The 22637-nt window shown below is 44.9% G+C and overlaps 1 pseudogene; it reads right to left on the reverse strand.

Annotated features, from left to right (window-relative positions):
* LOC135519734 (nephrin-like) overlaps positions 1 to 22637 on the reverse strand; it is an 81076-nt pseudogene continuing 58439 nt past the window's right edge.

Below are 22637 nucleotides of genomic sequence, written 5' to 3' on the forward strand. Positions count from 1 at the left end.
TCAAGAGCTCCAGTGTGCCTGCATGGTCCGGTCTATCCGGTGCCACCTGCAAGCACCAGCCCTCCGGTGGCAGCCCCCCGCACCAGGCTGTCTCTCCGTCTTCTCCCTACATGGGCTCCCGTATGTCCAGCGCTGCCAGAGCATTCCTCCTGTCCAGCGCTGTCAGAGTCTCCCGTCTGTCCTGAGCCGCCAGTCTCCCGTCTGTCCTGAGCCGCCAGAGTCTCCCGTCTGTCCTGAGCCGCCAGAGTCTCCCGTCTGTCCTGAGCCGCCAGAGCCGCCAGTCTGTCCTGAGCCGCCAGAGTCTCCCGTCTGTCCTGAACCGCCAGAGTCTCCCGTCTGTCCGGAGCCGCCAGAGTCTCCCGTCTGTCCTGAGCCGCCAGAGTCTCCCGTCTGTCCTGAGCCGCCAGAGCCGCCAGTCTGTCCTGAGCCGCCAGAGCCGCCAGTCTGTCCTGAGCCGCCAGAGCCGCCAGTCTGTCCTGACCTGCCAGAGCCGCCAGTCTGTCCTGAGCCGCCAGAGCCGCCAGTCTGTCCCGAGCCACCAGAGCCGCCAGTCTGTCCTGGGCCGCCAGAGCCACCAGTCAGCCAGGAGCCGCCAGAGCCGCCAGTCAGCCAGGAGCCGCCAGAGCCGTCAGCCAGCCAGGAGCCTCCAGCTGCCAGTACACACACACACACACACACAAACACACACACAAACACACACACAAACACACACACACACACACACACACACACACACACACACACACACACACACACGCACACATACACACACAATATGGCTATAGGGCAGGCAGGAGAAGCCCAGGAGAAGTGGAGCTGCGGGATGCCCTCTCCCTGGCACACCACCTCTGCTGTTCTGGTGCTATCCCCTCTGCTCGCCACCTTATTCCACTGAGCCCCCTTCTGGAGCTCCGGCTTAACTACACAGGAAAGGACAAACACACAGCTAGAGATGTTCATATTGTACATGTACAAACAGAAATGGATAGACAGAAACATGAAATACATGCAAATGCATACAGATGTGCATAGAAATAGTTAACGGTGCCACACAAACAAAGACACCCACAACGCTTTTCCACTCTGTTGCACCCATGATGTATTCACACGACACGATTGATAGATCTTTGTAGAGCTCGTTAGACCCACAGCGCACCACCAGCTGGACTGCCATGCTGGCAGGGGGCGCTATGTTGTTGTTGGCAGTGCACTGGTAGCGACCGGCGTTGACCCGAGTCGCCCCTTGGATGGTCAGCTGCCCAAAGGCCTCATCCTGGATCTGCTTCCCCATCTCCTCCATCTCCCCCTCGCCCTGAGGAAGACAGAGAAAGGGGTAATTGAGAGGAAGACAGGAGGAGAGCAAGCATACCTTCGTACACCCCCACCCCCTCCTGTGCAAGATCAGTACAAGTACTCCAGAGGGAGCGGAGAAAGAGAACGAGAGAGAAAAAGAGTAAAAGAGAAAAAAGGAGAGCATTAGATACAGGATAGAGAGCGTACGTTGATAAATGTGCCCTTTAGTCGACGCTCCGTAATGAAAGCTATTTTTCTGGATTTGGGCCGAGTGTGGAGCCGGGAGCCGGGAGAGGTGGGGCGGAAGGATAGTTAGAGCCGGTGAAATATGGCACGTCTTTGCATTTAAGAGGGGGAGTGATAAACGGCAAGAAATGATAAAATAAAAGAAAGGAGGCCAGATAAAGGGAAATCAAATCAGGAGAATGGAGAGGTGAAATGAGATGGGCATATGGGGGTTCTCACCAGCCATTTCCAGGAAAACATATCAGTGTTGATGATGGTTTTGGCATCTGCTACACAAAACAGGTCTGCTGTCTCCCCCACGTCCACATACACTGGGTCATTCTCCACTGGGGCATCTGGGGAGTAGACAATTAGAAAGTAGGACGAGAGAAACAATATGAAAGTAAAATTCTACTTTGGAACTTAGGGAACAATCAGTCACTCACCACCCACCAACTCCCAACTCTCTCTGCAAATATACTAATTATATTGTATTTTATTCCATTCTAATCTATTCCATTATATTGTATTATATTCCACTCTATTCTATTCTATTCTATTCTATGCATCACTGATCCTACAGACACCCTATACATACTGTAACTAATTACCTTTCTGACCACTTTACATTCAATATTTGCCAATTAATTTAACCCCAGTATTGTTTGGATCTGTCCCAACCCCCAACTGTCAAACACCCCTGCCCAATTCAGTGTCCATAAATTGGGCCACGTCACGCTGGAGGTTCTCCATTGCATGCTGCCTGTCTTCTACCTTAACTTTGAGCGAGACAGAGGCAGGGAGGGTGCAGTCATCATGGCCCACTTCCCTCCTTCCATCCCTCCTTCAGTCAGTCACTATGTCCTGGATACACCAGCACTATGACTCCATCAACATACTGTAGTGTAATCCCTTTCCACCTGACTGTGTGCTCTTCTCTTCCTGTGGGTACCATCTACTTATAACAGTAGTGGCATTAGTGTCCCAGCGCCCCCGTCTGTGTTCATACACACAGCACACTGATGGAATCACCAGAGACACTTACGGCCTTCTCACACACCACATTCATTTTAACCAGGAACAACATTGTTAAGTGGGTTACAGCGCCACCCATAAAAGCTATTACAATCCTCTATACATTATGGAAACCTCCAACTGTCAGGTTCCATCGGATCAGGACAGCGTTGTGCTGTCTGTCCATTAGGCTCGTTCTGCACTGTAGGTTTTACTGGAACATTCAGACCTGCTATTATTACATCATTAAGAGTGGAGGCAGTGGGATGGAGATGTTTAAGGTTGTGACAGGATTGGGATTGTATTGGGTATACAACACTGGCATGTAATGTAAGTGGCTTGATGAACCACACTCGCGTGAGGACTGAGAAACCTTGCCCAAGTCCTGAAGACTTGTGTTCAGTCCCTGAGCTAATGCCTAGACTTGAGTTCAGTGGGCAAACACAGTGTTGAGGTGAGTAGACAAACCAGATTCAACGCCAGTGGGTCAGACTTACACTGTACGTCCAGAGTGATGGTGGTATTGTCAGACCCCACCTCATTGGTACAGTTCACAGTGTAGACCCCGGTGTCTCTCCTTGTCACATTCCAGATCTCAAACGCTGTGCTCTCAGTAAAGTGGTACCGAGGATGCATTTCTGTTCATAAAAACACACACGCACACACACACACACACGCACACACGCACACACGCACACACGCACACACGTACACACGCACACACGCACACACGCACACACACGCACACACGCACACACGCACACACGCACACACACACACACACACACGCACACACGCACACACGCACACACGCACACACGCACACACGCACACACGCACACACACACCCCTAAGCCACTCATGGCTTATACGTGACATCTAATGCTATGTTATTGATTGGCCTGGCAATATTCCCACAGAAACAATAGCCCATGTGTCAGACCACCACTGTACCGCAACATCCCTCCTTTAATGGCTGGGTAACCCCTCCGGGAGGATGGTGCAGTGGTGGAGGTTGAGGTGGGAGGTTAGGGACAGGAGTGTGGTGGCTGTGGCCCGATGACAGGGAATAGAGGGTAGGCCAGGAGAGGAACGGCTGTGATCTATTCAGAAAAAAAGAGACCCACATTTACGTCATTTGTACGGAATGTTTCCATCAGACCAGCGATCACTAACCTCAATTTGGATGAAGATTTCTACTTCAACAATTCGTAGGCGCAGGACATAGTGCTCACCCTGGACCGGGCCCTGATCCACGAGACACGGAAAAGGAGCGAGGCTGATGTGCGGGTACCCTGAGGAAACTACGTCTACGAGTACAAAAAACGCCTCTATCCTCCGTTCTATTGGCGAATGTACAATTACTGGAGAATAAACTGGACAAGCTCCATTTGAGACTGTCCTATCAATGGGACCTGAAGAACTGTAATATCCTATGTTTCTCTGAGTTGTGGCTGAACAAGGACATGGATAATATACACTGAGTGTAGAGAACCTCTTAGGGATCCCTTAAGAGCAAATCCCGCTCGAATCCGGTTAGCGGGATTGATTTGACAACAACCACTGAAATTGCAGCGCGCGAAATTCAAACTACAGAAATATCAATATTCCACATTCACGAAAATATAAGTGTAATACATCAAAATAAAGCTTAACTTCTCATGGTTGGGGGGCAGTATTGAGTAGCTTGGATGAATAAGGTGCCCAGAATATACTGCCTGCTACGCAGGCCCAGAAGCTAAGTTATGCATATTATTAGTAGATTTGGATAGACACTCTGAAGTTTCTAGAACTGTTTGAATGATGTCTGTGAGTATAACATAACTCATATGGCAGGCAAAAACTTGAGAACAAATCCTCCAGGAAGTGGAAAATCTGAGGTTTGTAGGTTTTCAAGTCTTTGCCTATCCAATATACAGTGTAAAATTTGGTCCGATTGCACTTCCTAAGTCTTCTACTAGATGTCAACAGTCTTTAGAACCTTGTTCAGGCTTCTACTGTGAAGGGGGAGCGAATAAGAGCTGTTTGACTAAGGGGTCTGGCAGAATGCCATGAGTCTCGCTCGCGGCCGTGAGTTCGAGCTACGTTCTCTTTCATTTCTAAAGACAAAGGAATTGTCCGGTTGGAATATTATTGAAGATTTATGATAAAATCATCCTAAAGATTGATTCTATACATCGTTTGACATGTTTCTATGAACTGTAATGTAACTTTTTTGACTTTTCATCTGGACCTAGTGCTCGCGCCTTGTGAATTTGGATTTGTGAACTAAAAAACCAAGTCACAGAAAACACAGCCATTTTTCTAGCCAAAGAGAGGAGTCACAAAAGCAGAAATAGATATAAAATGAATCACTAACCTTTGATGATCTTCATCAGATGGCACTCATAGGACTTCATGTTACACAATACATGCATATTTTGTTCGATAAAGTTCATATTTATATCCAGAAAACTCAGTTTACATTGGCGCGTTATGTTCAGTAATGTTGTGCCTCGAAAACATCCGCCGAATTTGCAGAGAGCCACATCAATTTACAGAAGTACTCATCATAAACTTTGATAAAAAATACACGTGTTATGCATAGAATTAAAGATGTACTTCTCCTTAATGCAACCGTGGTGTCCAATTTCAAAAAGCTTTACGGTGAAAGCACACCATGCAATAATCTGAGTACAGCACTAAGCCACAAAAACAAGCCATACAGATACCCGCCATGTTGTGGAGTCAGTAAAAGTCAGAAATAGCGTTATAAATATTCACTTACCTTTGATCATCTTCATCAGAATGCACTCCCAGGAATCCCAGTTCCACAATAAATGTTCGATAAAGTTCATCTTTATTTCCAAATACCTCCTTTTTGTTTGTTCGTTTAGTTCACCAATTGAAATTCACAAGGCGCGAGCAAATCCAGACGAAAGTCCAGACGAAAAGTCAAAACAGTTCTATTACAGTTCGTAGAAACATGTCAAATGAATAGAATCAATCTTTAGGATGTTTTTATCATAAATCTTCAATAATATTCCAACCGGACAATTCCTTTGTCTTTAGAAATGAAAGGGAACGCAGCTCGCTCTCAAGGCCACATGCGAGACTTAGCTCAAGACATTCTGCCAGACACCTGGTTCAAACAGCTCTTATTTGCTCCCCCTTCATAGTAGAAGCCTGAAACAAGGTTCTAAAGACTGTTGACATCTCGTGGAAGCCTTAGGAAGTGCAATATGACCCCATTTACACTGTATATTCGAAAGGCAATGACTACTATTTCCCACTTCCTGGTTGGATTTTTCTCAGGTTTTCGCCTGGCATATGATTTCTGTTATACTCACAGACATCATTCAAACAGTTTTAGAAACTTCAGAGTGTTGTCTATCCAAATCTACTAATCGTATGCATATCTTAGCTTCTGTGCCCGAGTAGCAGTCAGTTTACTCTGGGCACGCTTTTCATCCCAACGTGACAATACTGCCCCCTATCCCAAACAGGTTAAATAGTTTACCCTGACTCTCTACATTGACCTTTTTGGCACTAACTTTAAATACGCTGCTGCTACTGTTTATTATCTGTCACTTTATTCCTAGTTATATGTACTTAACTACCTCGTAGCCCTGCACATTAACTCGGTATTGGTACCATGTGTACAGTATATAGACAAGTTATCATTACTCATTGTGTATATATTATTACTTTTATTATTATGTTTTACTTTCTATTATTTATCAATCTTATTTCTCTCTGCATTGTTGAGAAGGGCCCATAAGGAAGTAAGCATTTCACTGTGGTTTACAAAGCATATGACAAATAAAATAAACGTTTATTTTAATTTTAAAATTGATTTGAATGAGAATCAGGCAGGTTCACATTGTTGCCCGACCTGACATGTTTTATTCATAGTCTGAATGGCGGATGATACGAGCACAGTTGCTGGCTCAGCTCTAGAGAGTTAGTTGGCTGGCTATAAAGAGATACCACAGCGAGAGAGGAAGAGAGCAGGGTAGATCACCTTTGTGCAGCTCCTCCTTGCGGTAGAGCCAACTGCAGGAGATGTTGGCAAGGGAAGGATGGCTATCTCATCCTCCACTACCTGTATCTTCTGGGGATGGTCAGGGCTGAACTCTGGGGGATCTGACACACACACACACACACACACACACACAAAGGGAGAAAAACATACAAACCCAGACACGAAGAAACCATGTCAGCCATGAATGGCGACAGCAGTGCAAATGAAAGAAAAACCTGTAGAGAAGCGGCGTCCACCAATATCAAAAAAAGACTGAATTCACACAGGAGGCCGGGTGAGAGGTAGGGAGAGAGAGAGGTATTAGAGAATGAGGTATGTAGAGAATGAGGTATGTAGAGAATGAGGGAGGGAGGGAGGGAGGGAGGGAGGGAGGGAGGGAGGGAGGGAGGGAGGGAGGGAGGGAGGGAGGGAGGGAGGGAGGGAGGGAGGGAGGGAGGGAGGGAGGGAGGGAGGGAGGGAGGGAGGGAGGGGGAGGTGGAGGGACAGGCATTAAAACAGCGAGTGACAGTAGTGTTGTCCAACAGCAGCTGCACACAAACACACAGTGACATTCCTTCATGCTCGCACGGAGCAGCAGGCTTTGAAGAGCTGGTTGGCTACAGCCTGCGAAACAGCATCAAAGAATAACATGGCTGTGCTGCAAAGCACACACACAATTAGAACACACTGCCACAGAGCCTGTCTAACCCACAGTCACAACAAAGGAATACATTAACACACACTCATACGCACACACACATACACACACGCAAACAGCACAAACACACACAAACAAAACTGCCTGCCATGCACACTATCGTGTCACATTACCATCATGCTTCAAGCCTCATTACCCACCAGCACACACTTTCTTTTTCAACTACTCATAACTGTGCACACACATATTCAATACTTTATTAGGATCCCAGTGAAACAAATTAAGCATTCACAGTGAAACAAATGAAGTATTCAAATGCGGTGTATAACAATCAGAGAGAAATATACACATGTATACAACCCACACACTTGAAAAAGCTTGAAGAAGGTGTTGAGCTTGAAGAAGGTGTTGACTCCCTCAGACAGCAGAGAGCTGTAGGCCTGACAGGGGATCCTCTGGCCATGGTGCTGGGGGGACAGGGGGAGGGACAGAGTACTGCTTACTGACACATCACCAAACGTTGTGTTCCTAGGAGCCTGATGAGAGGTGAGAGGAAAACATTTGGTGAGTCTATTTTGAACATTCAATAAATCTGTGGCCAGGTTGCAGTTTAAATTAATTAAATAACAAATTCACATTTTTTTCTGTGCTTTGACAGTTGATTAATTTATTCTGTGGTGTGTGTGGGCCATCAGAGCGGCACTGAGACAGGCTGCTTGCACAGAACGCTCACAGTGGTGCTGAGGAAAACATCAGAGAATGATAGAGGCCTCTAGTGGCTAAATGGCCATTTTATCATGGGCAGCATCAATGAGGGCTTCCACCATGCTTCCTCCATTTTAAAGTAGTCAAAGTAGTCAACTGGGTGGGGATTCCTATGGGTTGTAGCCTCAGTGGCGGTGCCCCGCTGTCACAGATCCTAGAATGGCACAGATATAAAGATTAAACCTCTATCGATCTCTGTGAGTAAAACGTATTATCCTCTCCTGCTTTCCCACTCCTTGCTCTTCCCCTCATATGACTTTCACTCACTACTCACCGTTCTTAACTGAGCTAGCTAGCTAACTAACGTCTACACGTAATGGCAGCGTTTGATAACGCAATTTATGCAAGTGTAAAGCCAACTCATGGAAAACAGTTCACAGGTGAAGTTACAATTATGTTAACAGGATATTGTTGCCTAATCGTTGACGTTAGCCCATTTTGACGTAGCATGCTAGTCTGTTTTGATGAGGGCAGTCCAAAACAGGCCCCTCGTCCAGCAGGTAGAACAAGGCTTTTCAAAACTCAGTTTGGCCTATTGCTTGCCTGAGTAGGCTACAACTTGCTTTTGTTTTTTCAAATGGCTGCATGCAATCACGCAGTTCTTTGAATAGGCTATGGCAATGGTATAGGCTCCTACTGTCTATAGGCCTATATGCCCTAGGCCTACTACTAGTCATAACAATGAAATCAATTGATATGATCTGGCAATTTGCGGGCGGGTTTTGGTACAAATTACAGGCCGGGTTGCGGCAGCTCTCTGTCCTGATTGCCAGGTTACGGTGCAGTCACGGTATTGTGGCAGATGCAGACCGGGTGTGGTTTGCAAAAACTTTACCTGCACAAGACTGTAGTCTAGGGTCTCCATTGACTCCTCCACGGCCCACAGACTGGCTCCCCTTTAACCTTCCCTCCCCTCACCTGGTTGGGCCCAGGCTCCAGGAGATGTTGGCCTGGGGGTTGCTGCTCCCAGACAGGCAGTCCAAACTGAGGTTTTGGCCCCGACGCAGCTCTTTCTGCTTGGCTATGATTGTCACACTCACTGCAGGGACTGGGGAGGGGTGGAGGGGTAGAGGAGAGAGGACAAGACACCAATGTCAACATACTGAGGCTGCGGATTCTGTCTTTGTAGCATAACTTTAGGCTATATCTTGAATGTACCTATCATCTTGAATGTACCTATCATCTTGAATGTACCTATCATCTTGAATGTACCTATCATCTTGAATCCATCTATCATCTTGAATCTACCTATCATCTTGAATGTACCTATAATCTTGAATGTACCTATCATCTTGAATCCACCTATCATCTTGAATCCATCTATCATCTTGAATCCATCTATCATCTTGAATCTACCTATCATCTTGAATCTACCTATCATCTTGAATCCATCTATCATCTTGAATGTACCTATCATCTTGAATGTACTTATCATCTTGAATCCACTTATCATCTTGAATCCATCTATCATCTTGAATGTACCTATCATCTTGAATGTACCAATCATCTTGAATCCATCTATCATCTTGAATCTACCTATCATCTTGAATGTACCTATAATCTTGAATGTACCTATCATCTTGAATCCACCTATCATCTTGAATCCATCTATCATCTTGAATCCATCTATCATCTTGAATCTACCTATCATCTTGAATCTACCTATCATCTTGAATCCATCTATCATCTTGAATGTACCTATCATCTTGAATCTACCTATCATCTTGAATCTACCTATCATCTTGAATGTACCTATCATCTTGAATGTACCTATAATCTTGAATGTACCTATCATCTTGAATCCACTTATCATCTTGAATCCATCTATCATCTTGAATCCATCTATCATCTTGAATCTACCTATCATCTTGAATCTACCTATCATCTTGAATCCATCTATCATCTTGAATCTACCTATCATCTTGAATCCATCTATCATCTTGAATCTACCTATCATCTTGAATCTACCTATCATCTTGAATCTAGCTATCATCTTGAATATAGCTAATGCTTTCCTCCACTATTAGTCAGGCCCATAAAGGCTAATATTAATCCACTCATGCCCAGAGCCCGGTCTGTAGGTCTGTAAGACTCACACTGGACTATGAGTTTGACAGAGGCGTTGAGGACAATCTTGTCCTTATTAGTGGCATTACAGTGGTAGGTAGCCATGTTGTCACTGGGCTGGAGGCGCACAACCAGTTCTTTGGACATGCCTTTATCAGAGAGCACCTGTTTGGGGTAGTCTAATAAAACCTTACCATCCTGCGGTGTGGAGAGGAGAGTAGAGAATGGAGGACATGGTACTGTACAGACAGAGAGTCTTAACTGCTACAACCTATTACAACTTAAACAATCGCAATGTATGCTGTCATACAATACACACATGTACACACTCTGTACCAGTTGAGGGTTCCTTTGGGGCTTCCCCCACTAGAGAAGCAGATGAGGCATATGATGGTCCCTGAGCTCAGAGGAACCCCTGGGGGAGGGGCTTCTATCCACACCTTCTGAGGAGTGTCTGAAAGGGGAGGGGGGAGGAGGAGAGATAGATATGAGTGAAGGGGAGGGGGGACAGAGACGAAGGGGGAAAGAGAGAGAGGGGAGTGTGTAAGGGAGCGAGAGACCGGGGAGGGAGAGAGAGAGAAAGAAAGAGAGAGAGAGGAGAGGGAGGGCGGGAAAGAGTGAGTAGGTTGTGTCTGTATTGTTATAGTTATCGAAAGCACACATTGCTATTGTTGGGATTGTTACTGTACAATGCATAGTTAAGTTCTGGTTGTGCAAGGTTTGTTCAAAGTTGCACTTGTCATAGTCATTCAATAGAGATTCACAACAACCATTAGGGTTATAGGGTTGTTGTTGTCATAGTTCTATCCAGAGACTCACAGAAAACAATGAGGTTGTTGGACTGGCTCTTGGAGAAGTGTGTGCCATTGTTGAAGGTCTCACCGATGAGGGGCAGCCCGTTCTCCTCCCGAGAGACAACATGGGTTAGACATGGTTGTCTTCCCCCTCATGGTCTCCCTGGAGACAGGAAAGGACACGTGACAACGTCAGGAAGAGACAGGAAGTTCTAGTGTCCCTGAACATTTTCCTTGGTGATAAATACACAGTAAGCTGCTCACAGGAAATACAATAATAATACTGTTTTGATGATGAAAATGAGCTTTGTGGCTCTCTAACTCTTGTGCTCTACTTACATTGTGCCTGGTCCCTGATAATAAACAAACAAATAAATCACATTCATATACTTCTTCCTGCAGGCAAAACCCGTAATAAATTGAATCAAACACCCATTTGCTCCTGTATGATGCAAGTCATGTCTGTTTTGCACACCGGGTTTTAGGCTTTTATTGAGATGATTAGTGCAAAAGCCTTTTTCAGAGAGAAACAGACACAAGAAGGAACGCGTTCACAAAGAACCACCACTGAGGTGTCAGTCTTTATTAACCCTCAGACGTATTCAGGCACATTAAAGCTGGATAGAATGCAGCAGTAAATGCTAGATCAAATGAAAAGTATTTCTCGAAATGAACAAAGAGCCGGGAAAATGGTTCTCTCAACTCCCATGTCAGCTTTTATTCACTTTTATCTCATTAACATACTAAAAAGCTGAGAGAGAAGAATACAGGGACACTTTTTGAGGCTTCACTCATTGGCAAAGCCTTGTGTAGTATTTCATTTTTTTTTTTTTTTTCAGTTGAGAACAAGTTCTCATTTACTGTCACGCCCTGACCTTAGAGAGCTTTTTATGTCTCTATTTTGTTTTGGTCAGGATGTGATTTGGGTGGGCATTCTATGTTCAGTTTTCTATATTTTTTATTTCTTTGTTTTGGCCGGGTATGGTTCTCAATCAGGGACAGCTGTCTATCGTTGTCTCTGATTGGGAACCATACTTAGGTATTATTTTCCCACCTGTGTTTTGTGGGTAGTTATTTTCTGTTTAGTGTTTTCTGCACCTGACAGAACTGTTCGTTGTCGTTTCTCACTTTGTTATTTTGTTTTAGTGTTCAGTGTTAATAAAAATCATGAACACTTACCATGCTGCGCTTTGGTCCGACCATTCCTCATGAGATGACCGTTACAGAACTACCCACCACAAGCGGATCAAGCAGCGTGGTATGGAGGAGCAGAGGGTTCAGGACTCCTGGACATGAAAGGAGATACTGGACGGAAAGGGAATATCGCTGTCCGAAAGAGGAGCTGCAGGCAGCAGAAGCTAAGAGGCGGCCATATGAGGCAAGTCAGCAAAGCAGGCACGAGAGGCAGCCTCCCAAACATTTTTTGGGGGGGGTACATGGGGAGATTGGCGAAGTCAGGCTATAGACCTGAGCAAACTCCCCATGCTTACCGGAAGCAGCGTGGTACTGGTCAGGCACCGTGTTATGCGGTAAAGCGCACGGTATCGCGAGTGCGCACTCATAGCCCGGTGCGCTATATGCCAGCCCTCCGCAAGTGCCACTCGAGAGTGGGCATCCAGCCAGGGCAGATTGTGGCAGCTCAGCACGCTTGGTCTCCGCTGCGTTGTTTCGGCCCAGGGTATCCTTCGCCAGCTCTGCGGACTGTGTCTCCAGTGCACTGGGACTGTTCAGTTCATCCTATGCCTGCACTCCGCCCGTGCCGGGCTAAAGTGGGCATTCAGCCAAGTGGAGAGGTGCAAGTGGTAAGCACGAGATCTCCAGTGGTCCCCCACAGCCCGGTTCATCCTGTGTCTCCTCTACGGACCAGGCCTCCTGTTGGTCTCCCCTGCCTGGTGGGCCCTGTGGCAGCTCCACGCACCAGGCTGTCTCTGCATCTCCTCCCTCCAGCGACGCCCTACAATCCGGAGCCTCCAACAATGGTGCCCAGTCCAGGGCCCGCAACGAGGGTCCCCAGTCCGGGGCCCGCAACGAGGATGCCCAGTCCGGAGTCCCCAACGAGGGTGCCCAGTCCTGGGACCCAAGGATGATTTGGGTGGGCACAGTTTTCTATGTTTTGTATTTCTATGATTTTCTATCTCTATGTTTTGGCCGGGTATGGTTCTCAATCAGGGACAACTGTCTCTGAATGGGAACCATACTTAGGTAGCCTTTTCCCACCTGTGTTTTGTGGGTAGTTATTTTCTGTTTAGTGTTTTCTGCACCTGACAGAACTGTACGTTGTCATTTCTCACTTTGTTATTTTGTTTTAGTGTTCAGTGTTAATAAAAATCATGAACACTTACCACGCTGCGCTTTGGTCCGATCCTTCCTCATCAGACGACCGTTACATTTACAACTGCGACCTGGCAAAGATAAGGCAAAGCAGTGCGACAAAAACAACACAGAGTTACACATAGGATAAACAAACATACAGTCAATAACACAATAGAAAAGTATATATACAGTGTGTGCAAATGTAGTGAGATTAGGGAGGTAAGGCAATAAATAGGCCATAGTGGCGAAATAATTACAATTTAGCAATTGAACACTGGAGTGATAGATGTGCAGAAGATGAATGTGCAAGCAGAGATACTGGAGTGCAAAGGAGCAAAAATAAATAACAATATGGGGATGAGGTAGTTGGGTGGGCTATTTACCGATGGGAAATTATGTAATGATCGGTAAGCTGCTTTGACAGCTGATGCTTAAAGTTAGTGAGGGAGATATAAGACTCCAACTTCAGTGATTTTTGCAATTCATTCCAGTCATTGGCAGCAGAGAACTGGAAGGAAAGGCGGCCAAATGAGGAGTTGGCTTTGGGGATGACCAGTGAAATATACCTGCTGGAGCACGTGCTACAGGTGGGTGCTGCTATGGTGACCAGTGAACTGAGATAAGGCGGGGCTTTACCTAGCAAAGACTTATAGATGACCTGGAGCCAGTGGGTTTGGTGACGAATATGAAGCGAGGGCCAGCCAACGAGAGTATACAGGTCGCAGTGGTGGGTAGTACATGGGGCTTTGGTGACAAAACGGATGGCACTGTGATAGACTACATTCAATTTGGTGAGTAGAGTGTTGGAGGTTATTTTGTAAATGACATCGCCGAAGTCAAGGCTTGGTAGGATAGTCAGATTTACGAGGGTATGTTTGGCAGCATGAGTGAAGGATGCTTTGTTGTGAAATAGGAAGCCGATCCTAGATTTAATTTTGCATTGGAGATGCTAAATGAGAGTTGGGAAGGAGAGTTTACAGTCTAGCCAGACACCTAGGTATTTGTAGGTGTTCACATATTCTAAGTCAGAACCGTCCAGAGTAGTGATGCTAGATGGGCGGGCGGGTGCGGGCTGCGATCGGTTGAAGAGCATGCATTTAGTTTTAAGCTCGTTTGGAAGTTTGTTAATTAACACAGTCTCCAAAGAAGGGCCAGAAGTATACAGAATGGTGTCATATGCGTAGAGGTGCATCAGAGAATCACAAGCAGCAAGAGCGACATCATTGATATATATATAATGGTACATAGAGAAAAGAGTTGGTCCAAGAATTGAATCCTGTGACACCCCCATTGAGACTGCCAGAGGTCCGGACAAAAGGCCCTCCGATTTGACACACTGAACTCAATATGAGAAGCAGTTGGTGAACCAGGCGAAGCAGTCATTTGAGAAACCAAGGCTGCCGATAAAAATGGTGTGATTGACAGAGTCGAAAGCCTTGTCCAGGTCGATGAAGATGGCTGCACAGTATTGTCTTTTATCGATCATGGTTATGATGTCATTTAGGACCTTGAGCGTGGCTCCCATGACCAGCTCGGAAACCGGATTGCATAGCAGAGTCGGTATGGTGGGATTCGAAATGGTCTGTGATCTGTTTGTTAACTTGGCTTTCGAAGACTTTAGAAAGGTCGGGTAGGGTAGACATGGGTCTATAACACTTTGGATCTAGAGTGTCTCCCCCTTTAAAGAGGGGGATGACCGCTGTAGCTTTCCAATCTTTAGGGATCTCAGACAATACGAAAGAGAGGTTGAACAGGATAGCAATAGGTGTTGCAACAATTGCTGCAGATAATTTTAGAAAGAGAGGGTCCAGATTGTCTATCCCAGCTGATTTGTAAGGGTCCTGATTTTGCAGCTCTTTCAGAACATCAGCTATATAGATTTGGGTGAAGGAGAAATGCAGGAGGCTTGGGAAAGTTGCTATGGGGGGTACAGAGCTGTTTCCTTTTACGATATTACAACAATGCACCCAGACTCCCCGCCCGCATCCTGCCATGCCTCAGCCCCACTCCAAGACAGACCAAATAAAAAACAAGGCTGCAAAGCAACAAAATGCGGAAAAATTCAGGGGCGTGAACACCCCCCAAATGCACCGCACACACAAACATAGAAAAGAAAACAAACTTTTAATTTTTCACCAACCCCCCCCCATGACAACTATTACAACAAAAGGAACATTTAAACAATAATAATAATTTAAATTAAAATAAAATACATCCCTACCCCAACCAGTCATCTACAGTGCCTTGCGAAAGTATTCGGCCCCCTTGAACTTTGCAACCTTATGCCACATTTCAGGCTTCAAACATAAAGATATAAAACTGTATTTTTTTGTGAAGAATCAACAACAAGTGGGACACAATCATGAAGTGGAACGACATTTATTGGATATTTCAAACTTTTTTAACAAATCAAAAACTGAAAAATTGGGCGTGCAAAATTATTCAGCCCCTTTACTTTCAGTGCAGCAAAATCTCTCCAGAAGTTCAGTGAGGATCTCTGAATGATCCAATGTTGACCTAAATGACTAATGATGATAAATACAATCCACCTGTGTGTAATCAAGTCTCCGTATTAATGCACCTGCACTGTGATAGTCTCAGAGGTCCGTTAAAAGCGCAGAGAGCATCATGAAGAACAAAGAACACACCAGGCAGGTCCGAGATACTGTTGTGAAGAAGTTTAAAGCCGGATTTGGATACAAAAAGATTTCCCAAGCTTTAAACATCCCAAGGAGCACTGTGCAAGCGATAATATTGAAATGGAAGGAGTATCAGACCACTGCAAATCTACCAAGACCTGGCCGTCCCTCTAAACTTTCAGCTCTTACAAGGAGAAGACTGATCAGAGATGCAGCCAAGAGGCCCATGATCACTCTGGATGAACTGCAGAGATCTACAGCTGAGGTGGGAGATTCTGTCCATAGTACAACAATTAGTCGTATATTGCACAAATCTGGCCTTTATGGAAGAGTGGCAAGAAGAAAGCCATTTCTTAAAGATATCCATAAAAAGTGTCGTTTAAAGTTTGCCACAAGCCACCTGGGAGACACACCAAACATGTGGAAGAAGGTGCTCTGGTCAGATGAAACCAAAATTGAACTTTTTGGCAACAATGCAAAACGTTATGTTTGGCGTAAAAGCAACACAGCTCATCACCCTGACCATACCATCCCCACTGCCAAACATGGTGGTGGCAGCATCATGGTTTGGGCCTGCTTTTCTTCAGCAGGGACAGGGAAGATGGTTAAAATTGATGGGAAGATGGATGGAGCCAAATACAGGACCATTCTGGAAGAAAACCTGATGGAGTCTGCAAAAGACCTGAGACTGGGACGGAGATTTGTCTTCCAATAAGACAATGATCCAAAACATAAAGCAAAATCTACAATGGTTCAAAAATAAACATATCCAGGTGTTAGAATGGCCAAGTCAAAGTCCAGACCTGAATCCAATCAAGAATCTGTGGAAAGAACTGAAAACTGCTGTTCACAAATGCTCTCCATCCAACCTCACTGAGCTCGAGCTGTTTTGCAAGGAGGAATGGGAAAAAATGTCAGTCTCTTGATGTGCAAAACTGATAGAGACATACCCCAAGCGACTTACAGCTGTAATCGCAGCAAAAGGTGGCGCTACAAAGTATTAACTTAAGGGGGCTGAATAATTTTGCACGCCCAATTTTTCTGTTTTTGATTTGTTAAAAAAGTTTGAAACATCCAATAAATGTCGTTCCACTTCATGATTCTGTCCCACTTGTTGTTGATTCTTCACAAAAAAATACAGTTTATATCTTTATGTTTGAAGCCTGAAATATGGCAAAACGTCGCAAAGTTCAAGGGGGGCGAATACTTTCGCAAGGCACTGTATGTATGTCTGTAGTCTATCAGGCCATTACATATTGTTATCACTTTCTATCTCAAGTTTACCATTCATTATATAAATCAATCTGTCATATGAAGCTGTTTCTGCCAAGGCCACATACCATTCCTTATAAGAGGGAGGATCCTTCTGGTAATTTGTCTTTGTTTTGTTCTACCTTTAGCAAACAATCTCTGAGCTAGAGATACCTCCAAAAGTCTTGTTTCTGTAAATTGTACTTGGACTTTAGCTCTTCAAAAGAGGTAAAAGTGTTTTCTTGATTAACACAACCAATGTTCTTTATCCCCTTTCTATACCAATCTTTCCAGAAAACCATGTGTCCATCTATTTTCAATTTAGGGTTGTTCCATAACGAAGCATAGCTTAACAAGAAAGGTGAAGATCTCTCTCTCCTATGAATCTGGCTCCATAGATTTTTAGTATGAGACATTATTGGATTCTGGGGTCCCACATTTTGTTGACTTAAATAATCTGATGCTCCGAAAGGTGTCAACCAAGATTGACCTAGTCGAGTTCTCAATAAAGAGAGAGACTATTTGGGATGCTACAAAGGCTCCTTGACACAATTGCATGTTAGGGAGCTTTAATCCTCCCTTCTCAGTCTTTGCCTGTAATATCACTAGTTTCATCCTGGCCTTTTTACCAGCCCAAACAAACTCAGTAATCATTTTGTCTATGGATTTAAATGTATAGACAGGTATAACATGCTGATGACGTAATTCAGTTTAGGAGCTATGACCATCTTTATAACCTGTATCCTACCCCATAATGAGATTTGTAGTGTATCCCAGCTCTTAAACTGGAGTTGAATTTTTTTGTTCAATAGTGCGTCAAGATTTTCAGAAATCATGTTCTCTAGACCAGGATTTAACACTATCCCCGGGTACCTCAAGTTTTTAGGGACCCATTGAAACCTCCAGCTGAGGAGGTCATTTCTCAGACAATGTTTTGATAAAGGCATTGCTTCAGATTTGGTCCAGTTTTCTTTATAGCCCGATATCTCTGAGAATCCATTTACCAGGTCCAGTAAAGGCGGTATGGAGAGTTCGAGGTCTTATATTATTTGTAATATGTTGTCTGCATAAAGCAGTAGTTTATTCTCCCTTCCTCCCATATGAATCCTTTTGATTGACTTACGCAGCCTAATGGCATCGGCTAATGGTTCTAATGCTATAATAAATAGGAGGGGTGAGAGACAGTCACCTTGTTTTGTGCCTCATCCTACAGAAAATTGAGATGATCGTGATCCGTTAGTGACTACTGTGGATTTGGGGTCATTGTACAGAAGTTTAATAATATTTTGAAAGCCCTGTCCAAATCCAAATGTATTTACAGTATAATGCAGGTAGTCACAGCCCACCCAGTCAAAGGCTTTCTCTGCATCTAGGGATAAGGCTGCCACTGAAGTATCAAAATATTTTGCCTTCCAGATGACATGCAATAGGCGTCTAAGATTATCAGATGAAGTTCTGCCATTAACAAATCTCCCCTGATCTGGATTTATGATTTTCATAATGATATGATTCACCTTCATAGCCAGAATTTTTGTAAACAATTTTCCATCACAATTTATCAAAGAATTTGGATGATAGCTCCCACACCCATGGGGATCTGTTCCCTTTCTGAGGAATAGGGTGATTACTGCATCACTCACAGAAGGTGGGATCTCACCTGTGTCAATCAATATTTCCGGGCTAAGCTGCTCTGCAAACCTTTTATAGAAATCACAAGTTTTACCGCTGGGTGCTTGTCTTATAGTTTCGGTCAATTCCTCCAAAGTAATAGGGCGGTCGAGCCAGATCTTGTCTTCCTCTCTTAATTTAGGAAGGTTCAGATTCTGAAAGAATGTCTCTGCTTTCGGCATATCTAAAAGACCATCTGAAGTATAAAGTTCCCGATAGAATTCTCCAAATACATTGTTTATTTCTTTATGATTGGTAATCAGCTTGTCTGTCTGATTTCTGATTCCACTTACTTCTATCTGTTTCTCTAGATTTCAATTGAGTATTTAGTCAGCCACCAATTGTGCAAGTTCTCTCACTTAAAAAGATGAGAGGCCTGTAATTTTCATCATAGGTACACTTCAACTATGACAGACAAAATGAGAAAAAAAATCCTGAATATCACATTGTAGGATATTTTATGAATTTATTTTATGAATTTATTTGCAAATTATGGTGGAAAACAAGTATTGTGTACAGTCTCGTTATTGTTATGTAATTTTCTTGTGTTACTTTAAAAAATGTTTTTACTTTAGTTAATTTAGTAAATATTTTCTTAACTCTATTTCTTGAACTGCATTGTTGGTTAAGGGCTTGTAACTAAGCATTTCCTGGTAAGGTCTACCTGTTGTATTCTGCGCATGTGACAAATACGATTTGATTTGATTTGAAGTGGCTGCAGGGCAATACAAGTGACATGGGCACTCTGTACCATACATTCCATTATACACAATGTCCACATATTTACGTATTTACAAAAAAAGCAGATATGCAGATCTACCAAATCACTTCACCAGTGCAGAGTGGCTTTACACTTTGCTAGGAGGCTATGTCAACATTAGCCAAGCCTTGTGGTAGTGTTTGAACTTAAGACTGGCAGAAAGAGTCTTTATCTCAGCCGGGAGTTTGTTCCGCTCTACCTCTGTCGTTCTGAACAGTACTGCTCTTGAATCGACATGGCACAAAATCTGTGGCACTGCCTCTCGTGGCGTAGGAATGAGAGTCCCTAAAATGTAGTTAGATAGTTCTTTAGATGCTGGGGGACTGTACACTGAGGCCAATCTCAGCTTCAACTGATAGCCACTGTAGTTCACTGAGCTAAGAAGGGCTAACATGAGCCTGAGGGCGAACATTCAGAATGGTCCATTATGTTTTATTCTGAGCTGTCTGTAGCTTGATCTTGAAGAATTTAGTGAGCTGCTGTACCAGGTTGTACACACCAAAGTTAGGTTGCACTAATGCTGCTGTAAGTGTTTTCTGGAAGCTTCCTTTATCTAGAAATGTGTCTTTTCTGTCCATAAATGTCACTTTCTGGTTGACCTTGGCAATTACTTTCTGCCCCATGTGCTCTCCTGTCTGGAACCTGTCTGGTTTAGCTCACTCAAACATTTCCTGAGCTATTTCATGCAAGTAGGTTGATAGTGTATGATGCAGCAGTGGCGGATTTAGGTATGGGCGACATGGGCAGACGCCCAGGGCTGCATCTTTCCTGGTTGGCATGTGGCACCCGCACAAAAAATGGTGGCATTTGCGCGATCAGTTTTCTATCGCTCATTGGCACATTACGTCAATGATATCATGTGACCGTGTGGGCCTGTGTGTCAATTAACCTTATCGGAGTGGGCACCCTGATTCTAGTTTGTGAGCTAGGCGGGCTACTGCCTGGGAAGGTCTCCCACTCAGAAGTATGAGATGGGGAGGGGGGCAGGGGTAAGTTAACTTCAGGTCTCCCCACTGGAAGCCCGAGGTAGGGGGTGCTGGGGAATCTATCAAATAGCTCACCTCTAACTTTGTACAGTACTAATTCAATTAGTCCGGGTAACAATTGGTTACCTGTTCAGGAGTCTTACGGCTTGGGGGTAAAAACTGTTGAGAAGCCTCTTTGTCCTGGACTTGGCACGCCGGTACCGCTTGCCATGCGGTAGTAGAGAGAACAGTCTATGACTGGGGTGGCTGGGGTCTTTGACAATTTTTAGAGCCTGACACCGCCTGGTGTAGAGGTCCTGGATGGCAGGCAGCTTTGCCCCAGTGATGTACTGGGCCGTAACGCACTACCCTCTGAAGTGCCTTGCGGTCGGAGGCCGAGCAATTGCCGTACCAGGCAGTGATGCAACCGGTCAGGATGCTCTCGATGTTGCAGCTGTAGAACCTTCTGAGGATCTCAGGACCCATGCCAAATCTTTTTAGTTTCCTGAGGGGGAATAGGCTTTGTCGTGCCCTCTTCATGACTCTCTTGGTGTGTTTGGACCAATCTAGTTTGTTGATGATGTGGACACCGAGGAATTTGAAGCTCTCAACCTGCTCCACTACAGCCTCACCGATGAGAATGGGGACGTGCTCAGAGCTCCTTTTCCTGTAGTCCACAATCATTTCCTTAGTCTTGGTTACATTGAAGGATAGGTTGTTATTCTGGCACCACCTGACCAGGTCTCGTTGTTGTCGGTGATCAGGCCTACCACTGTTGTGTCGTCAGCAAACTTAATGATGGTGTTGGAGTCGGGCCTGGCCATGCAGTCGTGGGTGAACTGGGAGTACAGGAGGGCGCACCCCTGGGGAGATTCAGTTTTGAGTTTTGTGGATCAGCGTGGCAGATGTGTTGCTACCTGCTATCCAGTTGCAGAGGGAGGTGTTTAGTCCCAGGATCCATAGCTTGGTGATGAGCTTTGAAGGTATTATGATGTTGAACGCTGAGCTGTAGTCAATGAACAGCATTCTCACATAGGTGTTCCTTTTGTCCAGGTGGGAAAGGGCAGTGTGGAGTGCAATAGAGATTGCATCATCTGTGGATCTGTTTGGGGGGAATGCAAATTGGATTGGGTCTAGGGTTTCTGGGATAATGTTGTTGATGTGAGCCATTACCAGCCTTTCAAAGCACTTCATGGCTATGGACATGAGTGCTACGGGTCTGTAGTCATTTAGGCAGGTTGCCTTTGTGTTCTTGGGCACAGGGACTATGGTGGTCTGCTTGAAGCATGTTGGTATTACAGACTAAATCAGGGACATGTTGAAAATGTCAGTGAAGACACCTGCCAGTTGGTCAGCACATGCCCGGAGCACACGTCCTGGTAATCCGTCTGGCCCCGCAGACTTGTGAATGTTGACCTGTATAAAGGTCTTACTCACGTCGGCTATGGAGAGCGTGATCACACAGTCGTCCGGAACAACTGATGCTCTCATGCGTGCCTCAGTGTTTCTTGCCTCAAAGCGAGCATAGAAGTGATTTAGCTCGTCTGGTAGACTCGTGTCACTTGGCAGCTTGCGGCTGTGCATCCCTTTATAGTCTGTAATAGTTTGCAAGCCCTGCCACATCGGACGAGCGTCGGAGCCAGTGTAGTATGATTCAACTTAGCCCTGTATTGACGCTTTGCCTGTTTGATGGTTCGTCGCAGGGCATAGTGGGATTTCTTGTAAGCTTCCGGGTTAGAGTCCCGCACCTTGAAAGCGACAGCTCTACCCTTTAGCTCAGTACGAATGTTGCCTGTAATCTATGGCTTCTGGTTGGGATATATACGTACAGTCACTGTGGGGACGACGTCCTCAATGCACTTATTGATAAAGACAGTGACTGATGTGGTGTATTCCTCAATGTCATCGGAAGAATCCTGGAACATGTTCCAGTCTGTGCTAGCAAAGCAGTCCTGTAGTTAAGCTTCTGCTTCATCTGACAATTTTTTTATAGACCGAGTCACTGGTGCATCCTGCTTTAATTTTTGCTTGTAAGCAGCAATCAGGAGGATAGAGTTGTGGTCAGATTTACCAAATGGAGGGCGAGGAAGAGCTTTGTACGCATCTCTGTGTGTGGAGTGCAGGTGATCTAGAGGTGATCTTGTTTTCCCTCTGGTTGCACATTTAACATGTTGATAGAGATTTGGTAGAACTGATTTAAGTTTCCCTGCATTAAAGTCTCC

The sequence above is a fragment of the Oncorhynchus masou genome, chromosome 29, assembly GCF_036934945.1.
Source record: "Oncorhynchus masou masou isolate Uvic2021 chromosome 29, UVic_Omas_1.1, whole genome shotgun sequence".
Taxonomy (NCBI): Eukaryota; Metazoa; Chordata; class Actinopteri; order Salmoniformes; family Salmonidae; genus Oncorhynchus; species Oncorhynchus masou.